The sequence below is a fragment of the Pinus tabuliformis genome, chromosome 4_1 (assembly GCF_031772625.1).
Source record: "Pinus tabuliformis cultivar Carrire ecotype Pingquan chromosome 4_1, CPIR1, whole genome shotgun sequence".
NCBI classification, from domain to species: Eukaryota; Viridiplantae; Streptophyta; class Pinopsida; order Pinales; family Pinaceae; genus Pinus; species Pinus tabuliformis.
In genome coordinates this window covers 387,357,223-387,363,688 of record NC_142303.1, presented here as the reverse complement: position 1 = coordinate 387,363,688, position 6,466 = coordinate 387,357,223, and the positions used below count along the sequence as shown (strand labels likewise).

Sequence of the window (6,466 nt, the reverse complement as noted above, 5' to 3'; positions counted from 1 at the left end):
ATATGGCCAGGTGTCGGGGCGGAGGGGTGCATGGCCTCTGGCCCGCGCTCCCCGGTTACATGAGCACCACATGACAAAAACAAAAAGATGGAGTTTGAGCACAGGGGCTAACTAATGATCCTAATTTTTGCACAATTAACAACGAAATTAGCACTAAAAACACACCAAACTATCACCCAACGGAGCCGCCAAAGGAGGAAAGTGTTTCCAATTTTTCCAGTTTGGTCAATTTGCATCAGAGATAATAGAGAAATGGAGAAGGAGGCCTAAATTGGCCATTTTTCAGCCTTTTTGAGCCCAAGAAGTACCTACACAAGGGTATTTGGTTGTTCTAGATATAATGGTAGCATTATTTTTGTGATTTTAGCATTGTATGTTGATGTAATTGACATTTTGAGAATATAATTTAAAGGGCTAACTTTGGAAGCTAGACCTAGAGATGTAGCTCAGGAGAGGTAAACTCTGTCATCAAATTTGTGTTTTTTGATATTATATATTTTCTATTTTTCTCTAGTTAAATCTGCAAAACTTAACTAAAATTACTAAGTTTATGTGTTTTCGCAATTTCAATCCATTTACCACAAGACAAAAACTAGCTTGCAAACTTTTTCAAGAAACCTTCAAATTTTTAGTTTCAGATCAAAGAGAGGAGGTTGCCACTATGTTTTATGTCACACAAGGAATAATAAGATTATCACTGAAACATGAAATCCAGACAAGGTTGGATTTTGCACTAATAGAGAAATAGTGCATTCTTACCTTATCAAACATTGAAGACATTTCCTAAGAATCAACTTCATGGAATAATTATTGTGGTGTGTTTGACTCTAAACTGTGTCCCAAGGATGATCAATTTGGTATTGAATATCTAAATATATTTGTAATTAGTACCCCCAAGTATATTTTCAATGTTGGATCCAAGGTAGTGATTTGACTCATTTGATCTATTTAAAAAAGTTATCAAACTATTAGTATGCACAACCTTTTTTAGATTATAAGGTGGGATGCAATATAAGCAACAAGGAAATGGGGACACTCTTATTTTGGGAAACCTATCGTTGTACAAAGAGGAAATTGCTAACAGTGTGGATTTTGCAAGGAATCTCCCAACAAATATGGGAATTCTTGTTAATGATTCATTTTCTGAGTGTCACAAAGTTCTTGTATACATTGTTGGAGTTACGCACTTATAAAAGAACTGCAGGTTTCCTCCTTACAGAGGTGATATCTTTGTTTGTAGAAGCTTTTCAAAAACTCAAGCATTATAATTGTCATTCACAAACTCACAATGCATACCATTGAGCTTAGAAAATGTTCAAACATCACATGTTCTTATGATATAGCATGGGTTCCCATGGTCCCATCTTTCCATAACTCTCAGCTGCCACATTCCCCATAATGCCTTTCCTAAATAATAGACAATCAGTTATTGGATGAATCCTAGGGAATTCCTCACTTAATTATCAAGGATAATCTGTATCACACTCTAGCATGTGTTATTGCTCTTAGAAAATGGAATGTTAGCAATCAAAATGTTGAAATAGGTTTAATATTTTCAAGAGAAAACATTGAAGGGATAGTATCATGAGGATGAATATACCCCATTGTATTTCAAATTATCTTCCTTACAAGGTTGGAAGAGGAAAGAGTCTTGTGCTTGGAACTTCCTTATGATTTGACACCCATCAAACTCATGTTTTCTCGTCTAGAAGAAATCATATGCATTAGTACGACTCATTTTTAATCTATATAGTCAATGGGATTCATAAGATAGTTGACTAGAATATATTTATCAAACATCAAAACAAAGATGGTTCACTCTTCAATTATCCTTCTACAAGCATTTTTGCTTTAAAGCATACGAGTAAAAGTAATTGTCTTGAGTATTTGAGTTCAATGCTACAAAAATTGGGGAATGGAGTGCCAAGTGTTTACCCTATAAGTCTGTATACTAGGATCTCAATGACACATCAACTACAATGATTAAGATTAGTAAGACATTTTAAAATCGAGATAATGCACACTTTAGATAATTTATACAGATGTTGGATTCCAAAACAGAGAAACATAGAGGGAAAATCACCAATGCCAGACATAATTAGCACTTCCATTGCTTTCGTCCTTTTCATAGTTGCATGGATATGATGTACTTACAGTCTATTGAGAAAAGTGGTGAAGTTGTTATAGTAGTTTTGATTTTTTACAGAGCATCACAGGTTATGTTTCCCAAACAAACAATTTTGGAAGAAATAAAAACCTCCTCTAGGAAATATCTCAACAAAATAAAGGAAAATGGTAGATTTATGACCACAATATTGCTATGAAGGATCCTCATGGTGAGTTTGAGTATGCATTAAGTGTTCCCTTGTATGTCAGTCTAGAAAGAATATAAAATAGAATATGCATTGATCAATATGGTGTTGATGATACTTGAATTGCCAAGACTTCCTACAAGATACCTTGAATTAGCAATGATTTGTTCTTAGCATTGGAAAAATAGGACTACAATATCTGTTAAGAAATGAAAAAAAAGGTTTTGTACCTAATGAAATCATCTGTATTATTTCTATTATTCCCTATGATCACAAACATGGGGCTCACAATTTTTAACTGGAGAATGAGAAGGAAAGGAGTTCAAGAATGGTCAGACTTTTGGGATTTAGTTTGGATTCTAAAAGGGACACGAAAGAAGTTTTTTCATGTTCAATACTTCTATCTGAATTGGCCCTCTGAGCTTAGTGACAAACTATCTTTAGTTTCTTCGATCCCATAAATAGAATTGGAGCAATACATTCCTTCTTTAGAAAGGCTAGCTACTTTGGAAGTGTTAATCTGAATTGGCCCTTTGAGCTTAGTGACAAACTATCTTTAGTTTCTTCGATACCATAAATATAATTGGAGCAATACATTCCTTCTTTAGAAAGGCTAGCTACTTTGGAAGTGTTACAGTAGGCTGAGGTGTGCACTTGAAAGAACCAAAGATTAAAGTGGAAAAGAAAACAATTTTACATGAGATTGATGAGCAACAGGGGCAAATTCCTAGGTATAAAAATCTCAGGCATCTAGTTAGTGACTTGAAGCCACTTGTTTTAAGTGGAGTCTGTGGAATTACAAGCAATCCTATAGTACTACAAGCAACACATTTTCTAAATTATTTTTTGAAAAAATTATAATATAATCAAGTGCTTATGATGACCATTTCATGCAACTTATCAATCAAGGAAAATAAGATGAGGACACCTACTGGGATCTCAATCTTCAATGTAGTCCTCATTACCTTGGCTCTCCTCCAAATGTTTGAACATCATTCTAGATCTTATGTCCATAATGGATTAGTTTGAAATCTTATAGTGGAAAGATTGATTGAAATTTATTCACCCTATTTACCATGCTTTACATATGCAACTAAAAATGGGATTTAAAACTAACTCCTATATACACTTCCCCATGTTACTAAGATCTTGTTGTCCCCAAGTTATCCTTTCAACATGAGTTAGCTTTCTATGAATCAAGCCAAAGAAAAGTATTTGTACTAAATAAAATTCCTAATGCCTAAATGTAGTTATCCTTAAAATGGAAATGATTCCTAAACAATCCTCATAACTTAGTTACATATAAGTTTTCTTCCCCGGTAATGGCGCCAAATATATTGGGTGATTTAATGGTATGTTAAACCCCTTGTTATTTTAATATGTCAACCCGAGGGTTTCGTAAACTTAGAAGCAAACCAAAATATATGGGACCTTAGATGCAACTATTGTAGAAGGTTTGTTTAGGATGGAAAGAAAGAAAAGAAATGCATATTACAAATAACTTCTAAAACTAAAAAGTTTCTAGTTCAAGATGTAGCAAGCAAGAGAAGATGCTCCTAACTTAGGAGGTCTTGGTTGTCCTTCCTCATAGTACTGTCCTTGAGAAAAGAAACTAAAATGCAATGGTTGATGATGTGTAGATAGCAAGAGAAGAGGATCCTAACTTAGGAGATCCAAGTTGTCCTTCCTTACAATTATATTCCATTATTGTTACGATTGCATTAAAACTAGAGATTCAGAAATAACTCAAATAAGGAAAAGACGATGAATTTTAGTTATTGTTTTTTATCAAATAGAAGGAGAATTTAACTTAAACCCTTGTTTGTCCCTTCACATACAGATTAGAATTAAACCAAGAATTATCCAGCAAGCATAAGAAATCTTCACACATCTAACTTAACACATGACCATAAAATGAATTCACATTAAAGATATTTACAAATATTTACAACAAATTGATATAATAAACATGAAGAGCTGAACTAGAATATGCAAAAATATAAACATCATACAACAAAGTGAACTTGGCTTGGTATGGGGGCCCTCCATTCCTCAACGAACACACTTGAATAGCTATCACATATTAAGAATCAAACAACACTCATAACTCGTGATTTGGAGAAAATGATATTATTCATGCTGAATGAACAATCATAAATCTGATGCTAATGATTATCTGACAACTTTTAGCTTCCTTTGAAGGATGTGCCTCCTATTTATACATGAATTATGGATATCTACTCAATAAATGTAGACCCCTTAAATATCTACTAGATCCATACTTTTCTCAACTTATCCCTAAATGCTAGATACAAATCCTATGACACATCAATATCTTCAAGATCCTTGTCCTTGGAATATGGTCCACCTCTTGAGTTGAAATTCAAATTTGTAATACCCTTCTATAACCTCCAAATAATCCTACACATGTCACAAAACTCATGACACATATATATATATATATATATATATATATATATATATATATATATATATATATATATGAAACCATGTTAATTTCCTAGTTTTTAATCATAAATTCACTTTAAATACATAAAATAAATAACTTTGGAAAACAAGGATCCTAACCCATATAATCATGAAGATGGTCACTTGATGTAGGGTTTTAGGCTAGATAGTTATGAAATGAGGGCTAAATAGTTATGAAATGATGGAAATATGGATGATAATTTTGAGACTCAACATGGATCTTGTAATAAAAGATATCCAAGATGCATGTGAATTACTTGAGCCCATTTATGATGTAACTAAAGGACCATATGGTTACTTTTTTATTCAAGTCTCCCCCAGACTTGAATTTGATACAAAAGGGACTATTGAATCTACTAAGTGGTTGTACAAAAAAGTCAATAACCACAATGTCTTTATTAAGATTCTAGCAACAATAGAATGCATTCCATCTATAAAGCAAGTTATTTCACTTTGAATTGATGTCACTATTACTCTTACACTGTCACCACAATATGAAGTTGTGATTGATGCATACATGGAATTTTTAGGGCCTTTTAAGGGTGACAATATTTCAAGAATCATGAGTGTTTCTCCCTTTTATGTAAGTCATATTGACACACTACCAAACAAAAATCTTGAAAAGATTGGAATTGATGATGCACTTGAACTAAGACGAAAGGTTGTTATAGCAAAAGCTATTCTTGCATAAAAACTATATCAAGAAAATTTTTGTGGCCCTCAATGGTAATCTCTTGAAAAAAGAGGGGCAAGAAAGAAACACATATGTGGCGCTCAACTAATGTAAAAGAATCTAACATCTCTAGGTATGTTATTTGTTAATTCTCTGATTGGTCGTGAAATTATCATGACAATGCTAGGTCTTTCTCTCCAAACATTCATGGACCATGGGAAGGTGTCTAGAACTATCAATGCCAATTTTGAAGAAGAAAATAACTTATACAATGGAATTTTATAAAACACAAATAATGGTGTGGGGTCACTCTAAGCTAGATTCATGCATTGATAAGGTAGTTATCACTGCAACAAGGAAGAATATGCACTGCAGCAGTAGCGAAACAGACATTAGTAGTGCACATGCTACTACTATGAATCTCTTCATTGCTCTACTCATAATATTTTTGCCATGACATTGGCTAATTGTATTCTTTGCACCATAATGTTGGCTACTCAACTTTCTTGTGCTAGGGTGAGACAACTGGTTAGAGATAATGATGTGTTATAGTGCAGGTGAATTGGTTAATGAGTCACCACAGTACAATATCATCGGTCACATGGTAATTAATAGCCATAACACTGACTATTCATCTTCCTTGAGCTCCAACATAGCTCGTTGGTCGAAGATATTCATTTCTATTGCACCCATTATTCGAAAGATGCCCCTTCAAACAAAGTTCTCAATAGTTTTGTATTTGCAAGTGTATTGAATTCCATTGCACCATAACTGATTTATTTTCTTCTGTTTGAAATTTATACTAAATGAATCTTCATTCTCTTTGTGTTTTCAAGTCACCTTTGTTCTTTGTTTTGAATCCTAGTGGCATATTATGAAGAGTTAAATTACTTGCAAATATAAAGAAATAGGTCATGAGGACAACGATCTCCAAATTACATTAAATATTTGATACATTCACCATGGAAAGTGCTACATAGAGCACAAGTGA

General features: G+C 33.3%; 1 pseudogene; it reads left to right on the top strand.

Moving 5' to 3' along the window:
* The first annotated feature begins 1,288 nt into the window (after window positions 1–1,288).
* On the top strand, window positions 1,289–5,760 carry LOC149175914 (uncharacterized; annotated as a pseudogene).
* The last annotated feature ends 706 nt before the right edge of the window (window positions 5,761–6,466 follow it).